Source organism: Zeugodacus cucurbitae, chromosome 6, assembly GCF_028554725.1.
Source record: "Zeugodacus cucurbitae isolate PBARC_wt_2022May chromosome 6, idZeuCucr1.2, whole genome shotgun sequence".
NCBI lineage: Eukaryota > Metazoa > Arthropoda > Insecta > Diptera > Tephritidae > Zeugodacus > Zeugodacus cucurbitae.
Window position 1 is genome coordinate 9,440,191 of NC_071671.1, and position 23,297 is coordinate 9,463,487.

Here is a 23,297-nt window from a genome sequence, read left to right on the forward strand (position 1 = left end):
TAGTAAGCGTTTGAGAAGATGATACATGCTGGTTTATATTTAATTATTCATTTAAATAAAATTACAATAACAATAAGTGGAAAATTGATATAATATAATGTACAGGGAATTAATGCGTTCAATTTGCCACAATCAAATGAAAGAAACAATGGAGTATATATTGTATGCTTGTTCTGCATTGTCAAGGCAACGGTTTCAGCCTTTGGGCACGATAATCTGGAAGAGGTATCGTTAGTGAAATCTCTGAACCTTTTGAAATTCGCATTAAGCGCTGACATCATAAAGGATGACTACTCCTCATTGACTACGTGTTGGCACTCCATCTGGTATCGCAAAGGACCATAACTGGTCTATGTGTGGCTCACAGACCTACCAGACTAACCAAACCTAATCAGAAATGACTGGTAATATAATCTCCCACATTTCTGCCACGTGTTTGAGCTGGTAATAACATCAATTGATAAGCTTATTTTCCAGCTGCCATTAAGAAGGAAAGAAAACAGCTTCAAAAGCATTATTAATTTGATTGACTTTTAACTAAGATTTATGAATATAGAACTTCAAATTTAGCTTTAGCTCTATATATTTCACAGTGGCGAACTTTTACAAATATTTCATATAATATTAAAAATCTTTTCACAAATTATAGAAAAAAATATGCCATTTAACAAAACTATCTCCCACCAGCCGATTTAGCTCGAAGGCAGTTAAGCACCATTTTTCAAATAACTTCAATTAGCATCTCAAGGAAATGGGAAGAAACGTGCCAATTTCACATTAAAGAGGCTTAAAATAATGACAGTTAGTTTCTGTAGTTAAATGAAAAACAAGTAAGAAAGGGCTAAGTTCAGTTGTAACCGAACATTTTTTGCTCTCGCAATTTATTAATGAAATTTTTTTTAAGATAACACACAATTTGACCCTTATATCCCTTATAAAGTCTACTAGAATAACGAAAATTATCATATATAGTATATGAGGGCTGAGGTAATTCCTAAACCGATTTCATTCATTTTCACCACCAAGGTACACTATATCCAAGTCTATATACTCACTTAATTTGACTAAGGTATTTCACATATTAACCGATTTATAAGGTATAAAGCCCACCGTAATTTTGTAAAACCTATAAATAGATCTATGGGAACTAGAGATTTTATGAGCCGATTTTAACCCTTTTTTGGTACAGAGACACAGTATTAGATGAAAAAGATTCCCTCTGAATTGAATTACATTAAAGTATTTGAGAGATTTACCGATATTTTCGGTGAAAAATTACGCTTAGGCACTGAGTTCTTCATGTTCGATATCCGGGGCCTTGAAAAGTTATAGTCCGATTTGGACAAAATTTTCACAATGAAGCTACAGATGATATACAGTATTTGTGTAAAGTTTTTTTCCGCTATCTTCATTGGTTCCAAACATATATATTATAAAGTGAATGTGTCAAATGGAATTCAAAATTGAGTTCTATGGGATGTAGGCGTGGCTGTGAACCGATTCCGCCCATTTTCAATCGTTAATACCAGGATGCCAAACAAATATTATGTACCGTATTTCATTGAAATCGGTCAAGTAGTTCCTGAGATATAGTTTTTGACACCAAAAGTGGGCGACACCACGCCCATTTATCATTAAAAAAATGTTAGTGCAGCTTTCTTCTGCCATTTCCTTGGTAAAATTTAATGTTGATGTTTTCCTTTAGTGAGTTAACGCTCTTTTAGTAGTTTTCAACATAATCTTCGTTTGGGAGGTGGGCGTGGTTATTATCCTGTTTCATTTATTTTCATTTTGGGCGAGGAGAAAGGTAAGATAAATTACTGCAGAATGTGCAGTACAAAGCTTTAGTGGTTTGCGAGATATATACAAAAAACCTATTTGGAGGAGGGACCACGCCCACTTTATAAGATCCTGCAGCACCTTCAAATTCAGCATATTTACTATTTGTTATGAAGTATTAAGGGGTTATATACAGTTAGACGGCCGAAAAAAAGTGAATTTTCCAGAATTTTTTCTGAGAAAACTTTTTAATTTATTGATCCAAAAATTTATACACATATTATGGTATATTTTAACTGTATTTTAAGACCTAGTACTGGTAAAAATATTTATTTGAAAAAGAGCTACAGCTGATCTCCAGGAGCTCGTCTCAAAAAAGACGTTTTGCGGTGACCACTATATCTCGGAACTGGATCATCCGAAATTTAAAAACCAAACAGATTTCGTTAAAATAATGTTAAATTTAGTAATTAATAGAAGGAATAAGCAAAATTAATTTTTTTGACAAAATGGCGGTTTCTCAAAAAAAAAATCGATTCTTCACCGAAATTTCGGCCTTAAATTGTTTATAAAAAAAAATATTTATCGGAGAGAAAAAATCTTCGATTAAGTACTAAAAAATATATTTAAGAAGGTCGTGTTAAAATTTGAGACTAATCGGTCTAGCCGTTTTCGAGTAATGTAGGTCACCGACTTTGAAAACACCATTTTGAGAAAAACGCGCTGCCGCTCGGACCTTGTACTTCCAAGCACTCTGAAACGCCTTTTCAAATTTGCTTGTAACTTTGAAAATATTCACCGGAACGATATGAAATTTTCTGTGTGTATTCTTAAGTATATGTAAATTAAGAAAATGAAATAAAAAAAATCGATTTTTTGAAAATTCTAACTGTATATAACCCCTTAATAATGAAGTCATAATTCGCTCTCACAGAATACTCTCGTTATTATTTTCGAAAAACAAGTAAAGCTGTTGTGTGATTTCCCACTGGAATTTCACGCTTACATACAACTGATGACATAACTGCAGAAGAAAAGCTGCAGCACGCTTTCAAATGCCTCACAAAACAGTGCTGCATTAAATTAACTAATCGATGGGTGATATAATTCGCATGAAATTCAAAAGTGCAACTAATACATTTAGCGCTACAAGGAGCAGTGAGTTGGGCAATTTGCTTGCAACACGCAATTCGGTGCAAGACGCATGTAAAATGAGCGCACGCTGCCCAAAGGCAGTGGACTATGGCGCATTACACCATATAGCAACATGCAAACGCAGGTGTTTGTGTGTGCAGTATGCAGTTTTTGACTTGGCAAGTGAAATATTTGTGGCCATAAACGCTTTCTGTAACGCTTATGGCAACCAATCAAGCCATGCAGTCGCCAGCGCGCTTTCCTTAACGGCAGAATAAAAGTGAGCGTTGCAATTTGAAGATTATGTAACGCATGAAACACATATTTACAAGCATTGACTTGCGTAATGGCAATACGCGTAACGGTAATGAGTGCAGAAATATTGATTACTTGGTGTGAAATGAAGTCAATTGCATTTCGTTGACTAAAAATGGTATTTTTTCGACAATTTACCGTTAGCTATGCGATTACAAACACGCACAAATATTTTTAAAGTTATTTCTAGAAATTATGTGTTCGCATTCCTGCAAGTTGACGCCTATAAGCATAATATTGCTTTAGCTGCCTAGCATGCCATTCTTTTCGTGGCCCAACACCTTAATGACAATTCGAAAAAATTAGAAAACCACCACACAGCGCAATAGTTTAGTATTATTGAATTGTTGACATTTTACTTGCGTTTACATCATTCAGTTGTCAGAAGTGACAGGGCCATTGTGTACACGCGCACCTTTCAAAACGTTCGCCTCGCAACTAAATAAACCCATAATTCTAACACAAATGGGTTTTACATGAGATAATAATAATAGCAACAAAAGCAACATGAGTTTACGTGGCGCACGCGCGTGAGGGTGTAAATTATGCAGAAATGCAAAGTCGTGAAACATAACAATACGAGTACACTTGAGTTACTTATTAAAGTGCTGCGATCAAGCGACCTTGTAGGAAAAATGTACTTGTTTGGCCAAAGGGTGACACGATTTATAGTGGCTATTTGCATTTTTTAGTTTTCTTTATTTTGACGAATATTCAAGAACTCGAAATTCTCCATAACTCGAACTCTTGAGTTGGCAATAAAATTCAAATTTCCTCAAAATTACCTTTAGTAACTCGAAAGTCTCTAAGTCGAAGTTTTTTGTGGATTATCTTCTTCTTCTTGACTGGCGTAGACACCGCTTACGTGGTTATAGCTGAGTCCACAACAGAGCGCCACGCCTCTCTCCTTTTGGCAGTTTGGCGCCAATTGGTAATACCAAGTGAAGACAGGTGCTTCTCCATCTGGTCCTTCCATCGGAGTGGAGGTCTCCCTCTTCCTCGGCTTCCACCAGCGGGCACTGCATCGAAAACTTTCAGAGCTGGGGCAGTTTCGTCCAATCGAACAACATGACCTAGCCAGCGTAGCCGCTGTCTTTTTATTCGCTGGACTATGTCTATGTCGTCGAGTAACACATACAGCTCATCATTCCATCTCCTGCGGTATTCGCAGTTGCCAATGTTCTGAGGACCATAATTCTTCCGCAAAACCTTTCTGTCGAAAACTCCTAGTGCCGTCTCATCGGATGTTGACATCGTCCACGCTTCTGCACCATAAATTAGGACGGGAATGATGAGGGACTTGTGGAGTTTAGTTTTTGTTCGTCCAGAGAGGACTTTACTTTTCAATTGCCTACTCAATCCATAGTAGCACCTGTTGTCAAGAGTGATTCTGCGTTGGATTTCAAGGCTGACATTATTATCGGTGTTGATACTGGTTTCCAGTATAGGAAATTATCTACAACTTCGAAGTTATGACTGTCAACAGTGACGTGGGAGCCAAGACGCGAATGCGCCGACTGTTTGCTCGATGACAGGAGATATTTCGTCTTGTCCTCATTCACCTCCAGACCCATTCGCATCGCCTCCTCATCCATGCGGGAAAGAATATACAAAATACATATTACGAATATTAATTAATTAATGAAAATTATTTTTCTGTTTTTTGTCCATCACCACCATCACCTGATCTACAATTGAGAAGTTCGATATGAAAGCTCAATAAATGGGTAAGGGTTCCTTCAAATACGCCCCGACTTTGGATAAATTTAAGGCCGAGCGTGGTATCCCCAACGCCGATATTGATCGATATTGCCCTGTGAAAGTTTGAAACCTCCAAATCCTACGTCAACACCATCGACGGCCGTGGCCACAGAGATTTCATCAGGAACATGATCACTGGCACCTCAGAGACAGATTGTGCTGTGTTGATTGTCGTCGTTGGTACTGGTGAATTCAAAGATGGTATCTCCAAGAACGGTCAGACACGGGGCTTTATCTTCTTGCTTTCACACTTTTTTGTTTTTGTTTTCAATATATTTATATATTTACGACTGAACTTAAATATTATATGTTCATGGAGTCGATTAACCTATTTGGCAGAGGCTCAATATATAGATCAAGTCGGACTAAGTTGTCCGAGCTTCCTTCTAATTTGTGGCGTGTACAACATATTATCTGTAATACAGAGGATATTTTTCGCACAGCCAAATTAATTTAATATTTTAAATTTATAATTGAGAAGTTGTTTGCCTTTCGCACAGCCGATTACTCAATTAACGATCAGCTGTTATAATTTTTTTTTGTGGTTCATTAGAAGTTGGTAAGCTTCATCAGCTGATTGATATTTTATCGATAAACACAGCCAAATTTCCACTCGTTGACAACAAACCGCAATTAATCTACATTAATTTTTAATCGAATACAAATTAATGTAGATTAATTAAATTAAATGTTTCTTTTTTATGGTTAATCGATCTAAATCTGCACTTTGATCGACCAAAGGTCGGTTAATTGTTCAATCAAGACTATATACTATATATATTTATTCGTAATTTCGTATGGCAGAAGTTTCATGTTTTCGCTTTAGAGAGTTCTTCAAATTCTTCACACTGTTATTCAAAACAATCTACTAAAATTCATATCAAATATAAGTTCAATACAAATTTTCAAGGTAGTTTCAATATTATAATATCAAAATGTTAGACATCAAATCAACACCACCTTGAGAGTTAGTAAACCGAATAGTGACATAAAGAGAATTTACGATAAATTATGAAAACAAAAAATATTTTCTTTCAACTTTCTGTAAAAATCTAATATTTTCACTATAAAATGCCGCCAGGGAACTTAAAAACAAGCTTTTATTTGCATTTCAACGTATTGCTAACATATGAGATATGCACCCACCCACACATTTGTGTATACATATACACTATAATTTATATATAAAAGTGTGACTTTGAAAATGTTAGACATGTACATATGGCTTGTTAGAACATAGAATGCATTAATTCGAAAAATAGACATGTGTAGAAAAGGTTTAAATATTTCAATTTGGAAAGACTCTTTCAGAATACTAATTAAATGAAAGCAGTAAACGAAAAGAAACCGTTATAATATTTTTATAATTAATTTCTCAAATTTGGTTAAAATATTACAATTAGGAATACCCGACACATTAATTTAAAAACAAGTAAGGAAGGGCTAAGTTCGGGTGTAACCGAACATTTTATACTCTCGCAATTTATTTATTTAACTTAATTAATATTATATAATACACAATTTGACCTACATATTCGTCATTTATATTGTATAAAGTCCATTGAAAGTTGGAAACCCTAATATTAGGTTAGAAGCACCGAGGTCCTCATGTTCGATATATGGGGCCTTGAAAACATATGGTACGATTTTGGCGATTTTTAGAATGGGGCTGCCACACTATAAACGTAGTATTTGTGCAAAGTTCTGCACCGATATCTTCACTAATACTTACTTTATATATTGTAAAGTAAACGATTCAGATTGTCTTCCATGTTCTGGTATATAGGAAGTAGGCGTGGTTGTGAAGCGATTTGGCACAACATATCATTGGAATGTAAGGAAACTATTACAAACCAAGTTTCATTGAAATCGGTCGAGTAGTTCCTGAAATATGTTTTTTGACCCATAGGTGGGTGACGCCACGCCCATTTTCAATTTTGTAAAAAAATCTGAGTGCAGCTTCCATCTGCCATTTCTTATGTGAAATTTAGTGTTTCTGACGTTTTTCGTTAATGAGTTAACCCACTTTTAGTAATTTTCAACCTAACCTTTATATGGGAGGTTGGCGTGGTTATTATCCGATTTCAACTATTTTCATGGTGTGTGGTGAGGTACGTAAGAGAATCGACTGTAGAAAGTTTGGTTTATATAGCTCTATTGGTTTGCGAGAAGTGTACAAAAAATTACATCCAAATATGCCCCTTCCTAATGCGATCCTTTATTCCAAATTTTACTGTTATTTATGGCTAAGTTATGACACTTTATGTGTTTTTGGTTTTCGCCATTTTGTGGGAGTGGCAGTGGACCGATTTCGAAAGCAACCCTCTCATGGTCCCAAGGAACATGTGTTCCAAGTTTCATTAAAATATCTCAATTTTTACTCAAGTTACAGCTTGCACGGACGGACGGACAGACAGACATCCGGATTTCAACTCCACTCGTCATCCTGATCATTTATATATAACTCTTTTATTTCTTGGTAACACAAACAACCGTTATGTGAACAAAACTATAATTCTCTGTGCAACAGGTTGCGAGAGTATAAAAAAATCACAAAATTCATTAAATTAGTACTATCACAATAATTGTTTTTTTTTTTTATTTCATAATTTGACACTATCTATTGGGAAATATCTCAATTTGTAGGCATTCTCCACTGAACCGTTCGCCTGACTTTCTCCATACAAGGTGGATACCAACTGATCCAAATATGTTAAACTTATATTCATCCGAGAAAATTACGGTCTGCCACTGATCCACCGACCAATTTCCTGCTCTTTCGCCTATACATATTGCTATTTCTACATTCGTTGGCTCAAAAACGGTTTTTGAACGATGTCGACTGTTAAATCCTGCCTCTCAGAGTCTCTGCAGAATTGTTTATGCCTTCACTACCACTTCTATCGCATCACTAAGATTCTTTTTAATATCTGTCCAGTATTTAAAGCGATCCAATAGACAAAACCTTCAGATGAGCTTGTCTTGGGCAATTGTCGTCTTTGGGACTCTTCCAGATCTTTTTTCCGTGCAAAACAACCCGTCTCCCGATTTTTTTTACGTAATCTGCTACTGTAGTTTTGCTGTGACCCACAAAGCTCGATATTCACTAAGAGCTTTGATTCTGCTGCGCTAAATGCAACAATAATTTGTCGTCGTTTTGGCATACAGTTGAACTTCTCAAACTGGAATCACCATAATCCACAAAAATACTTCGAGTTAGAAAGACTTAGAGTTATAGAAGGTAATTTGTATGAAATTTGACTTCTATTGCCAATTCAAGAGTTCGATTTATGGAGTACTTCGAGTTATAGAAGTTTGAGTTATGGAAGTTCAACTGTATTTTATAACTCCATATAACTTGTATTGAACCAAAATATTTTTTTCAAGAGATTGTGTTATAAGTACAAAAAAAATATTCTCCGATTTTGAAGTTAGCCTGCAAAATCGAAATATTTGGATTCGAAATTCGATACTTTTTGAAAATTAATTTTAATATTAATTAATATTAATTACAGAATATAGCTACTAAAATCCAATCCAAAATATTTAAAATCTACATTTTCTTCTTAATGCAATGGTGTATAAATCTTCTCGGTGAAGCTTCTATGTCAGATGCTATGAAATGTCAATGTTTGATCTTCGAAAAAAATAAAAAAATTGTATAATATATCGAAAAATTCTGGACCCCTATAATATCTTGATATAAGCTTGACCATTGAATTAAGACGAAAATTCTGGTCATATCCATATTTTGGATTTTTTAGTAGCTATATCCTCTAATTAATATTTTTTTTGAAAAATTTCTGTTTTAGAATTTGAATCCAAATATTTCGATTTTGGAGGCAAATTTCGAAAATCGAAGAATACAGTTTTTTTTACTTATGACTCAATCTCTCGGAAATAAATAATTTAGTCCAATACCCAGCCGACTGTTATACAGTGTTATTATACTTACTAGTCCCATTTCAGTGATCAATTAGTACGTTTTTGACTAGTTTAATGTGCACTACAGTGATATTCTCTATATACATACATACATACCCATATTTATGCTGAGAATGTTCCACTTTTTAGTGACGTTCAATGACAGTTCACAATAGATATTGCGGTTTGCTTTTGTTGTTGTGTTTCTTTATATAAAGGTTTTATGAGACACCGCTGAAGTGCTGCAAATGTATAGACAACAAACCGAGGCATTTATTTATGTCTAAAAGAGTAACGCTATGTGAGTTGGCAAGGTCATTGGAAGAAAATTCCTTGTTGCAGATTCTCAAGCGAAAACAATGGATTTTCAAATAGTAACAACAACTACATTATATTAATGAAGTGTTTATAAGATAATTAAGCGCACAATGACAAACACTTTGAAACTGAGAGAAACTCTACAAAAGTTGACTTCACTGAAGAGCTTGGTTCTTAAATTGTAAGCAATAATCGACTGACAGATTGTTTCTCTGAGTGGCAATGCACCGCATACAGCAGTACAATGTATTTATTTTCGCTTCTTCTTTCCTTGCCTCCAGTCGCCTTCTCAATTGTTCGGTTGTTTGCGGAAACATGATGCTGCATTTTTCACAGTTTTTATTCGCAGTTTTCCTGCCTTTGCATTTTCATTGTAAACTTTATTTATTGTTATAATTGAACGACAGTTTTATGCTTTGTTATTGTTAATAAAAAAAGAACGCTCTTTACTCATTTCAGCCACTAAAGCGTTCAAGTAGAGAAGGCGTTACTTGGCGCTTCGAGCAAAACAAAGTGAAACGAGGAGACGAGGAGAAAGACGCAGCATAATCAGCTTACAAGAGGTAAATGCTTTTGAATTGTTCAAGTAATTCATTGTGCTAGAAGGTTAAGTAACATGAATTTATTAGCGCCGCGCCAAATGAGCGTGTCGAATGACTAAAGTAGCAGTAAAGTAATGTAAATTTTGTGTGCTTAAATAATCTAATGACTAAAATTATAATTTGTTGAGTGTTTAGAATTTATTTGCTAGATTCGTGGGTTAAGAAATAAGAAATTCATATTATAGATACTTAAAAAATTTCCTTATATAACAAATAAATTCGGGTGTAACCGAACAATTCATACTCTCGCAATTTATTTATTTAATTTTATTAAGATAACTAACAATTTTACCTATAAGGTCGTCCAATGGAATAACGAAAATCATCATAAATAGTATATGAGAGCTGAGGTAATTTCTGAACCAATTTCACTCATTTTCACCACTATATCCAAGAATATACGCACCATTAATTTGGCTAAGATATTTCGCATTTAACTATAAGATATAAAGCCTACCGAATTTTTGAAAAACCTGTACCGAATTAGGGGAAATTATGACCCGATTTTAACAATTTTTGGTACAGAGACACACTATTAGAAGGAAAATATACCCTCTGAATTATTAGGTCTACAACTTTGCTTCCGCCGTTTTTTTGTAAATTTAAGTTTTTTTTTATATAAAAACGGTTACAAATGTCGATGAGTCTCAGTCGCACTTTTGTTTGAATTAAAAAAGAAAAGCAAAATTTGCCGCAAATATCGAGAATGTTGACACAAATGTCCAATATCGATAAAAAACGTTTTAATCGATTTAATCGACCAGTGCTTGACCCTAAAGACATTCCCGCAAACGTCGAGAATTCGGCTCAAAAAGTGACATTTTCAGTTGAGAGTAAGTATGGGATGCAAACAGATCTCTACAAATATTTTATTGGGTTAATGTTGACACAAATGTCCAAGATCGATATAAAACGATTTAATCGATTTAATCGACCAGTGCTTGATCCTAGATACATCTATTGGAAAACGGCTGATGCAAAGTTGTAGACCAATATATTAAAATTTCTAAGAGATTTACCGATATTTTCGGTAAAAAAAGTTACGCCTAGATACTGGGTTCTTTATGTTCGATATCCGGGGCGTTGAAAAGTTATAGTTAGCTTTTGACAATTTTTCATTCGTGATGCCACACCGAAAATACGAAAAATATTTATGTTAAGTGTTATTCTGCTATCTTCTATGGTTCCTTATGTATATATTATAAAGTGAATGAATCAGATGAAATTTAAAATTGTATTATATGGGAAGTAGGCGTTGTTGTGAACTGATTTCGCCCATTTTTCATATTTAATATCAGGAAGACAAAAAAATATTATGTACCGAATTTCATTTTAATTGCTCAAGTAGTTGCTGATTTTTCGTTTTTGACCCAAAAGTGGGCGATGTCACTCCTATTTTCCATTTTTTTTTAAATCTGAGTGCTGCTTTTGTTTGTAATTTTTCTGTCAAATTTAGTGACAAGATATTCTACCAGTGTTGTCAAATAACTATGTACATAGAAATCAGAAGTTTTCGTTCTGCAACATTGTTGCGCAACATGTTGATGGCTGGTAAAGTGCGGCATGAACTACGCTAAACTATTTAATAAGTTTCATTATGGGATTTTATTTGATTTAACGCTATAATATGGTATGTATACTGATTTAAAATGCGCTTATTTAGTTCCTTATACAAATGCACTACAAAAGTTATTGAAAAACCATAAATCTTTGTATTTGCATTAATTTATGGATTGTCTTCAATTTTATCAAGCATTAGTAGGTATTAATTTTAAATTCTTACTTTTTCTTCAAGTATTGGAATTTTCATGCACTTATTAGCCATTATGCAATAATTAGTTTTAACGAGCACTAAATCTTAGCTGAATTCTAAGCGCAGCGACTTTCCAAAATGCCGGCAAATTAATTGTTTTTCGCGAAATAATTTAAAATGTTTCAGCTATAAAATAAAATTTTTCAGTTTTCTGTCTCGGCGATTTAATTAGCCAGGAATCGCTTAAATGTCTATAATGTTCTTTAATGTACTCTTATTTAATGTGGCCACTATATCAATGGTTATCTAATGCGACGGCATCAGCAGTTCAGACATGCATATGATATATAGGTATAGAGGAAAAGAAAAGCATCAGTATTTGTATTTAAACCTGCAACAAGCTTGCTTTATATTTTAGTCGTTTATAAAAAATGAAATCGGATAGTACGTAGTTGTGTTTTTATAGTGATGATTTCGGTTCGTGATTTGTCAAGGTCGATACAATTTGTGCTTAATAGAATATTCAATCGAATGCATTAGTATTTCAAAAGTAAATAAACACAAAGTGAGTTTGAAAATTCTTTCAGAAAGGGAAACTAGCCGATTTTGTTTTCTCGCTAATATAATATAAACACTTTGTCATTTTAGCCAGTATTTTGTTGGCGTTCGCTTACAAAAAAAAATGGTCCTTTATAGATCTTAAGTATAAAAATTATATGTTAAACGACAATAGCACATAAAAGCCTTATGGGATAGGAGTTAATTGAGAAATTAATCGAGTACCCGGCAGTGCGAAGGGCAAAAACTGGTTTCTAAATTATAATCTTAATGTATTAAATCAATTTGGCTGTGCAGAAAGGCTATTAAGATGTAATGAAACTAGAACTTTCTCTGAAGGACTTTAGTCTATTCAAATTTTTTATGTGGTGTATCTTTTTGAGTTTACCAATGTTATATTAAAATTATTTCGACAATCATGGAATACCGTACAGATTCCAATAAGTTTGACCAATAAGGTGGGTCCGTGGTGGGTACCAAGAACTTAGGACCCATATTTGCAGTGGGTAAATACAGCAACAAAGTGAAGCTCCGAATGGAGGAACAAATTTAAAAGGGTTCGTTACTGGTTACAAGTAGCTGGATTTCGCCAGGAGATACTTTTTTGGAGTTCTGAATTTTTTTCGGTATGCTGTTAGCCTTCTCAGAGCTCCATTTATCAATTACCAGTACCAAGTGACGCCAATCGGTGATAACAAGTGCTTTCCCAACGTAGTGGAGGTCTTCCTTCTGCTTCTAACAGCGGGTACTGCATTTTTCAAAGCTGGAGTGTTTTCGTCCATCCGAACAACATGACCTATCCTACGTAGGCACTGTCTTTTTATTCGCTGAACTATGTCAATGTCGTCCTATAACTTGTACAGCTCATCGTTCCATCGTCTGCGGTATTCGCCGTTGCCAATGTTCTGAGGACCATAAATCTTGCGCAAAATTTTCCTCTCGATAACTCCTAGTGTCGTCTCATCTGATGTTGACATCGTCCAAGCTTCTGCACCATAAAGCAGTACGGGAATGATAAGCGACTTGTAGAGTTAGATTTTGGTTCGTCGAGAGAGGACTTTACTTTACAATTGCCTACTCAGCCTTTGTCCTTCCCGATCTTGACGGAGCTTTTGGTGTTGTTCAACGTCAACTTACACAGCCGTATTAGTTTTGCGGGGATACCAAATTCAGACATCGCGGCATAAAGGCAGCTCCTTTTCGTGTTGTCAAAAACAGCCTTAAAATCGATAAAGATATGGTGTGTATCGGTCCTCTTTTCACGGTATTTTTCAAAATTTGGCGCATGGTGAACATCTGGTCTGTTGTAGATTTTCCAGGTCTAAAGCCACACTGATCAGGTCCAATCAGTTTGTTGACGGTGGGCTTTAGTATTTCACACAATACACTCGACAGAACCTTATATGCGATATTGAGGAGACTTATCCCACGGTAATTGGCGCTGATTGTGGGGTCTCCCTTTTGTGGATTGGGCAGAGTACACTTCGATTCCAATCATCGGGCAGGCTCCGACCATATTTTACAAAGAAGCTGATAAGCGACATTAGATTTTTCAAAATAATATACATTCTCGTCTGTATATATTGAAGATGATCCTAGAAGCTTAAGCAGTGTCCTAAATATATTTTGCTCTTGGAAAGAAATTATTATTAGGTCTACAACTTTGCTTCCGCCGTTCTTTTTGTAAATGGTCTTTATTGTATAAAAGCGGTTACAAAAATGTTATTCAAAATATTGGCTGTCGCTAGCTACTACTTTTGACCATCTTTCTGGCAGAATGTGTATTTCGTGACGAAAGAACTCCTCATCTTTCGAGTCGATCCAAGTATCAATCAAATTTTTGACTTCTTCATAAGAACTGAAGTGCTCGTTAACTAGACCGTGTGCCATAGATCGGAACAAGTGGTAGTCAGATATAGCAAGGTGTGGAGAATACGGCGGGTGGGGTAAGATCTCCCATTTCAGCAACTAAAAATATTTTTTTAACACCTTTGCGACGTGAGGCCGAGCATTGTCATGCTGGAGAATGACTTTATCGTGTCTTTCCACGTACTGTGGCTGTTTTTCTTTTAGTGCTCGGCTCAAACGCATCAATTGCGTTCGGTATCGATCCCCTGTGATGGTTTCACTTGGGTAATGCTTCCAATTCAGCATCTTCGACTTCATAATCACCATTCTTAAAATGTTGAAACCATTCGCGACATGTTCTTTCACTTAGGACAGTCTCACCGTACGTATCCGAAAGCATTCAATGAGCCTCAGCCGCCCTTTTCTTGTAATTAAAAAAAGAAAAGCAAAATTTCCCGCAAATTACGAGAATTCGGCTCAAAAAGTGACATTTTCAGTTGAGAAAAAGTTTGGGATGCAAACAGATCTCTACAAAATTTTGTTGGGTTAATGTTGACACAAATGTCCAAGATCGATATAAAACGATTTTATCGATTTAATCGACCAGTGTTTGACCCTAGAGATGTCTATTGGAAAACGGCGGAAGCAAATCAGTCCTAATATTTTTTGGTTTCACCAGCAAGTATTTGTTTTCTATCAAATATGTCTTCTACAATTTTCATAACTTTCTAACAACAACTACTTAAACAATTTCATATATTTTTGTTGTTGCCTGCATTATCTTATATACTTGCACCAAAATCAGGTAAGTTTCATTAATTTCGAGCGCTGACAAGTTTTCACCTGAAATTGCGGGCAATTGCAACACGAAGTGGTCATGAATTTTCCCTTTCCAGTTTAACCAGCTCCGGCACGAAACACGATTTGCTGCACCAGTTGCCCAGTTGTTCACATATTTTTAACTACTTAAATAAGGCAGCGAGTTTCACTTGTGCGATCCTGCGATATCGCAGCATCTCCCGCACATATACAGCAACATAAGCGGGGAGACAACCAAGCCACGCCACGACACTGTGTGTGTGCTTGTTGTGCTTTTGCTATTTAGACACTTATTATTGTTGCTTCATACATATACATATGTACATATGTAGAGACACCGTACTACATAAATTCATTGAAGACTTTGCGCGTCGCGGCCACTCGGCGTTTCACTTTGCCTCATTCGTCCATTATTAGCGCGCTTGTTTCTCTTATTTTTTGCCATTCGCCTGGCGTAATTTGACGTTGTCCATCTGCGCCAATATGGTTGGCGATAAGTGGCGCAGCTAATCTCTGATGTGAAAATTATCGGTTTACAACAGCAATAACAACTGCAACAATGGGCGCATGCGGCAAAGCGTTCCAAGGAGCCCTGCCCTGTGTGTACACAGACGCCGCGCCGCGAGCGAGTGAGCGATAAGCCCAATAATAATAACACCAGGCCTTTGCATAAACACACATACAGCTATGTACATTCATAGCCGCATTTAGTTGTAACTCTAGGCGTTCGAATATGAAGCTTAGGGAGCGCAGCGGCAATGAAGCGCTGCAACAACACAACAATAAAGCGTATAAAGCGTGCGCGCTACAAATTTTATGTTTATTGCGCCTTAATAACGCGTGTTTACAAACAAAACGCGTCCATGTCCGTCCATCTCCACTGCGGCATGCCGGTCACGCTACCCTTTTCACTTTCTACCTTCGCGCTGGTCAACCGCGCCGCTGCGCCCCCACTTGTTGCACTGTTTCACGCGCGCCGTCTACACAATCAGTGGCCGACAATCATTGGCGCTGCGTCTGCTGTTTTGGCACTTTGTGCGCCAATAATTTGCGACTGAGACTGCGCCTGCGCCTGGTGGCTGCGTCTGCGTGTTGGCTATAATGGCATTGCGTCTGCGGCTGTGTCTGCGCATGCGCACGCGCACGCGTTACACAAAAACAAATTATAGGTTGATGTGCGCAATAAGTGTGCAGAAAGTGGCTGGATTTTATTGTATATTGGCAGCTGGCGGCGTTGCTCTATGCATTTCTAGGCTTCTTCTTCAACATTCTTTGTCTACTGCAGAGCGCCACTGCAGCGGGCAACACAACGTGCTTAAATAGAACTTCCATCTTTATGTTGGTTGATAGGTCTTCATATCCCTGAAGAACATATTAGGAGATCGAAGAAAGCTTGAATCCTGAACCACAAATATTTTTCAAAAAAAGATATGTTCCATGTAGAGTATTCTGGAGACCTTTTAACAGTTATTATTGCGTTCATTGGATTCACTTTTCGTTTAACCAGCAGTGCGTTGCCGAGAAATGCGATTCTAATAAATAAGTAGAAGCAATATAGGAGTTTCTCGAGCAATTATGAACTAATACCCAGTGAGTACCAAAATTCTTAATGATAAGCAAAAGTGATGCTAAATGGAATGGATCTACTCTTGAACTTAGTGTCTACGCCAACCAAGAGGAGAAGAACGCCGCCCAATCCATCAGAGCGTCAATGTCGTCGTATAACTAGTACAGCTCATCGTTCCATCATCTGTGGTATTCGCCGTTCCAATGTTCAAAGACCCATAAATACCCGCAAAACCTTTCTACCGAAAACTCCCAGTGGCGGTTCATGGGAGGTCGACATCGTCCACGGTTCTGCACCATAAAGAAGGACGGAAATAATGAGCATTTACTTTTCTGCGTTGGATTTCGAGGGTGACAATGTTGGTGTTGGTTCCAAGATAGACAAAATTAACTAGGACTTCAAAGTTATAACTGTCAACAGTGACGTGGGAGCCAAAGCGCGAATGCGCTGACTGTTTGTTTGACGACAGAATATATTTCGTCTTGTCCTCATTCACCACCAGACCCATTCGCTTAGCTTCCTTATCTAGTCTGAAGAAAGCAGTACTAACGGCGCTGTACACTCTTATAGAAAATTGTGCCATCTCTATTAAGTTCGGCGGCTCTTACTATTTTCTCCAGCAATAGATTGAAGAAGTCGCACGATAATTAGTCACCCTGTCTGAAACCTCGTTTGGGCTCGGCGGGGTTTCTCCCAATTTTAATTGCGCTTTTGATATTAGCCAGCGTCAGTTTACATAGCCGAATACTAAGCTTTGCAGGGATACCAAATTCAGACATAGCGGTGTAGAGGCAGTTCCTTTTCGTGTTATCGAAAGCAGCTTTAAAATAGATGAAAAGGTGATGTGTATCGATTATTTTCTCTCGGATCTTTTCTAATAATTGGCGCAAGGTGAATAACTGGTCCATGGTTGATTTTTCAGGTTTAAAGCCATACTGATAAGATCCAATCAGTTCGTAGACGGCGGCCTTTAGTTTTTCACACATTTTAAGGAGACTTTTCAGACGGCACTGATTATGGGGACTCCCTTTTTGTGGATTGGGCAGAGCACGCTTTGGTCCGACCATATTCTGCAAAGAAGATGATGCACGCACCTTTTCACTTCTTCCCCGCCCTATTTGAATAGTTCGGCCGGCAATTCAAGCGGTAATTACTATTCGAGTTTCTGCATGATCGGGCAATGCATCATGGATCCATCGTCATTGATTGGGGAATCGGGATCGTCATCTTCTGATGTTTTACATTCACTGCCATTTAGCAGGTTGGAGAAGTGGATCACATAGTTCGGCGAATTTCAACCTAAGATGAGGTAAATTCTTAGCTCAAGTACTATAACTGTTTCGATTTCTTCATAACTTTACCCTTCATGAGTTTTAACCTTAATGATTTGCCATAAATCCGGTCGAGTCGAGTGTAATATAATCTCAATGTTTTGAACATATGTAGATTGGGAAACTTTTTACGTCAAGATAAGATGTCAAGATAAGATGTTTTTTTCATCCTCAATTAATCAATACAAATAAAAGTAGATCGACTTGTCTACCACTAAGTTCAACACGAAATGTTTGCTGGGCTATTGATGCCAACAATGATGCCAATAAGGCGTTACATTGTATTGGCAGTTCTAGGGTTTATGAAAGCAGAAAAGAGACTCAAGTATAGCGAATTAAAGGCGAATAAACTGCCGGTCACTGTGTGATGGACTCCGGGCAAGAGGTGCCATAATAGCAGATCACTTTGTGCCACATTATGGCGCAAAAGTGCAAATCCAGTGAAGCGGTTATATTGGTGCACTTATAAAATGTACTTGCAACATACATATTTACATGACAACATGTGATTATTCGTAGTATGTATGGAGACTCTATACTATACTCTATACTAAGGACGGACAATCGCCACATGTGTTTGGGTGGGTGAGTGCTGTGCGGGTTAGAGTGCCCAGTTGAAAGGATTTGCTCTGGAAAATAATTAAATATATTTTTTTCTCATCACCCAACACTGTGAAGCATGAAATTCCGTCAAATTTCACTAAAGTACCGTTAACGAATTTTTCAAATAAATTTTGAAATTGTCACAGCCACCTGGTCACCCAAATTGTGCGCTCTTTCTCCACTTTATTTGCTTAAATTTCTTTGGATTTACCAATGTACTATTAACGCAGCGCAAACCAGCTTACCGCCTGCCCACCCGCCCGTCCGTTGCCTGTTTTGCGACACTTCAGTTAGTCAGTCAGTGAGTTAGTCGGTGAGGCTGCAAAGATTTGCCGTCTCCACTGACCACACAAACCACACAAATGCAGTAAACGTTGTTGTTGTTGTTTTGCTTTTTATTGCAACTTTTGTTTGTTTGTTGCATGCCACGGACTTAGCCTGCGGTGCACTGCATTGTTTATATAGACTTAATGACCATTCAAATATACATATTATCGCGTTTGTTTAATCTTAATCATAATTTTATTTTTGTTTTTGTAACTCGTTGTTGCTCATAAAATATTTTTATTGCAAATTTCATAGTCAAATATTTTTGCTCTATGCACACGCAGTTGCGCATAGATATGTGCTGTCCATATATGGTGTATTTGTTTGTGTTTTTTTTGTTTTCTTGCGTTTCGTTTTAAGCCGGTCTGTGGTAGGTTGGGTCTTTAACTATTATTTGTTGCTGTTTTTGGCCTGGGCACACCCAATTTTACTGGCGATCTGTTTGAGTAAATCGAATGTTTTTCGAAAGAAATGTTGTGGCCAATAAAAAAATAGTTTAGATAAAAGCCAAATGTATAATAAAATCTATTTTTATTTTAAGGAAAGCGTTAAAAGCCTTGGTCAGCAAATGCTCAGCGGACATACATGAGTGTTACTATACTTCCTTAGCTATATTAAAAGTATTAAAAATATCAGGCAAGATATTTAAGTTGCCCAAAAAGTTTTTAAGGTAAAGGTCCAAAGATAGGCAGAAGGAAAAAAATAAATTTCTAATCTGTTTTTATTCAAACCAAGTTGACCAGATCTGTTTTTCTAGAAGAGTCACTCTTTAAGCACCTCAAAATACTTTTACAACAGATCATCTCTGCTAACAAAATTTCTCTGTTCAAGAAAATTTTAACTTTTTTGTCACCTGAATGAAAAAAAAATAAACACGTCAGTTTTTCTTATGACATCAAAACGTATATTTTCTTAAAAAGTACACATACATATTCGGTGGTCGTCAGGACCACATGGGCAACTCGCCTCAAGTTGGGGATATTACTGCCTCCTGCTTCTGTGGGTCTCTGTGGTGGGCCTGTTGATCGGGCTCTGTTGCGCTATCTCTCTTTTCGGTTACTCTAGTAGGGTTCGATTCTGCCCGAACTCCTCTTTTGTCCCTGTCTGAGATGCCAGAGGTAGTGGCTTGACTACCCTGTCGCTGCTCGTAGAAGGCACGTTATCGTATCTCGCGTACTCCTTAAACAACGTACGTTCCTCTGCTGTTAAGACATCCATGAAGCTGAGGGTACCCTTGCCGCTGCTGTTTGTTTTTGTTGGCTCAAGAATCGTGGTCAATGGTTTCTGTGGGGAAACAAATTCAGCCGAATTTTCCTGATCTTCAAATTCAGATCTTCAGATATCTCAAAGTGCTGACTCAGAACAAGTTCCGGAATGAAACAGATTTTCTAAACGATTTGGAGGCTTTGGCTCAGGCAGATCGGCACTATGTAGTATGGTTCTGTTGGCCGAAGAGATGGATATTGAGTAGTGTGTTTGGACTCGGTTGTAAGGCCTTTTGTTTGCATCAAACTGGGTTCTTGTTTTGCCCAACTTATTATCACTCTCAGGCGCGTTATACAACATTTATGAGGAACCCAAGATTTATCTCGATTCTTCACAGGAAATCCAATAGTGACAAGTACAACAACATAAATAAATAAAAAATCAACACGTAGTTTGTGTTTACCAGTGTAGTTCTAGTGCTCCCGCAAAGTTGTTATATTAATAATGCAAATAATAACGATTCTTAGGACTGTTCAGTTTGAGTTATTTTGCTCTGCTTCCTGGTGTTGATATAATCCCAGTATAAGTGAGAACTCAAGTGCTTCAATTTCACTCTCTTTATTAGATTAGATTAGTCTTAATGCTTGGCTATCCACCCGGTAGTGACCTCACATAAGCCAGAATGGCCATTTAAGGACTGAAATTACTCGAAGTAAAGTATCTCCAGAAGTAAAGGAGAAGAAGAGAGTGTACTTTATTAAGACTAGAAAGGTTTTAACTATAAAATGTATAATATTCGGTAGTCCAATAAACTAAGTATTACTGAGTTGTTGTTTCGAGGTGAAGTATTTACAATGAGAGAAATGTCTATATATTGATCTTATGTAAGGTGCTCCAAACTTATAAAATTTAAGTGAGTTCCAAATGTGCCTACATTGCAGCTGAAAAAATTGCCAAATATTCTGATATCTTACTTTTACTTCCTTACATAATGAGTAGCAGGAAGAGTCTCTGTCTCAAAAAACAACTTCAAACTGCTTAGAAGTAAGAGTATTATGTATTAATAAATGTTTACACATTTGTCTATTTATTTTTTGCGATTGCAAGTTGTTGTTAGCATTGCTGGTGGCAATATACACTGTGTGTGGTGCGTGTAGTGGCGCTCCGTACGCCATGGCACTCGAACTAAAGCGGCTCGACGTCTCGCTGCCGTCGTCAGATCAATTGAATTGTGTTGCGCTAAGGTGAGTGCACACTCCCTTTCTGGCTTTGCACTGGCTTTGGGCGAATTCTAACTTTGCTGACCTTAGAGGTCACCACTGCTCACATGGTGGCATACAATGGTGGTGGACAGCAGCCACAACTTGGTGCTGCTTTGGTGGGTGCAGTTCAATTTGTAAATTGGTCGTTTAAAGTGCCTGCTCGCTTACTTTCGACTGGACATATGTACACTGCTTACAGTTAGACTAAAAGAAGTAAAGAAATAGTTGGGTCTTAGCTGAGTAACACGCTAAAGAATCTCAAAAATAAATTTGCCACCCAAGAGGAATGGTGTGCTAGAAGATGTTGGAAGTTTCTCCATTTGGGCCTGGTGTTTTTTCTTCGGGATCACCCACATCCAGGACACCAGGACATGATTATTTGGTTACGGACCAGCAGATCAGCGAAAGACTTTTTCGGTACCTACGGTAGCTCGCCTTTCGTCTTCGGCCTTTTAGCTGACGGCTTGGCCTCTTTAGTAGACCTTTGTCTTTTTACCGCTGTTTCTGGCGGTTCCAGTTTGAAATTTGTTAACACCGCCGTCGATTGACTCCTTTGTGAGCTCCTCCTTGCTTTGACACCAAATTTACCCTTTTAAGTAAGCTTAGCTTCTGTCTTTGACTTCCCCGTTCTACAGCTCGTTACAAACGCTACCCTCTTCACGGAACAACTGTTGCCTTGCGGCGTTTTTGAAGGAGAGCCGGACTCCGCTGGTGTTTTTGTTTTTATTTTATTCGCTTTTATATATAATGGACCCACGAGTGTGGGTATAACCCCCGAAATGCAAATAAAGCTATATTATTACGAAAGGCGCCAGGTATCAGTAAGCTCCGTTCGAGACTGGACTATTTAACGGCCCCCAGCCAGGTTGATCACATGACACTTTGATCCAGCCCTTACCCCCTACCATGGTATGTGTGACTACATTTTTGTACTCTGTTTTATTGAAGAGCAACGAACATTCAACGATAGAGTCATACCTATTAGCTAGAAACCTCCCTGCGAAAACTGCAGCCTGGCGAGCTGTTTCTAGTTCTTATTTATTTATTACTTTTAATTAATACTTTATGGATTTTAATTAATTATATTTCGCCATGAAATAATTGTAACGCTTTGAGTTTCTTTTCGATCGCAAATCCAGACACAAAACAAATGCTCGCGCTTTCCGCGCCACTGTACAGAGACCGGCACGCCAATATAGGGCGGAGAGTTCACAGCTTCGCGATCGCATATTTAGTCATTCAAAAGCGCAGTGCACTTCATTACTTTTTGCATTCGATTGCCGACGCTGCATCGTTTTTGGAATGCGCTCGCAGTCTGCCGTTGGCCGTAGCGGCGGCGGTCTCCTTGATGACCACTGAGCGCATGCAACGACATACATACCTGCTCGCCGCTATGGGAGTGTGCGCATGTGCGCACTTGTCTTGTCTAGCAAACCGACGATGGCATTTTCGCTATTTTCCGCTTTTTATATCGATTTGAAAATATTGCCGTTCTTGCAGAACGAACTCACTGCCAATGCAGCGTACAACTGCGATGCGCACTTGCGCATGCGCGAGTATGTAGATATATGCGCGTACATACAAACGGTTAATTGCATTTTCGCTATCAATGTGGAGGCATCTCAATGTGCGCACATTCGCCAGTTTGCCGGTTTGCCGGTCGCCACCTTCTGCACCGTCACATGGCTGCGGTTGCTCGGCCACCAGCGCCATCAAAGCCGCTAACGCCACTTGGAGTCGACATGGACAAAAGAGGCGGCTTTCGGTTGGTTACAAATCGATTGCAGACTCATTTCTCTTCGTTTGCGTTGTCGCGCCATGGTGGCAGCCTCCGCTACGTCTACTCCCGCTGTGTCGAGGCGTTGTTGTAGTTGTTTTTTTCGACATTTCTGCTTGCTGCGCTTATGTTTACATAGAATCGACTAATTGTAGGTCTCGCCGGAGTTTAAAGCATTTTTCTTTACTTTCCACTCGTCTCGCTGTTTAATTATTGTTATTGTTGTAGTTGACGTTGCAAAAAGCTTTTAATTTCTTCTTTTCAATTTTCTATGAAATGACAGTGCAATGTTTCTTATGAATTTGAAATAATGCTGATTTCACCGACTCCATTATTTTACTAAAAAACAGTTGAAATTATCATCTATTTGGAAAATTCTTAATTATTGCAGACCCAAATAAAAAAGAACGCAC

The 23,297-nt window shown here is 37.6% G+C and overlaps 1 protein-coding gene across 2 annotated transcripts in view; it reads left to right on the forward strand.

Annotated features, from left to right (window-relative positions):
- Positions 1–23,297, forward strand: part of LOC105210999 (uncharacterized) — a 158,675-nt gene that overhangs the window by 32,909 nt on the left and 102,469 nt on the right. For both annotated transcript variants that reach the window (XM_054232739.1, XM_054232740.1), the window contains exon 2: positions 9,691–9,794. The gene's annotated coding sequence lies outside the window, so the exon portion shown is untranslated. The remainder of the gene's footprint in view (positions 1–9,690; positions 9,795–23,297) is intronic.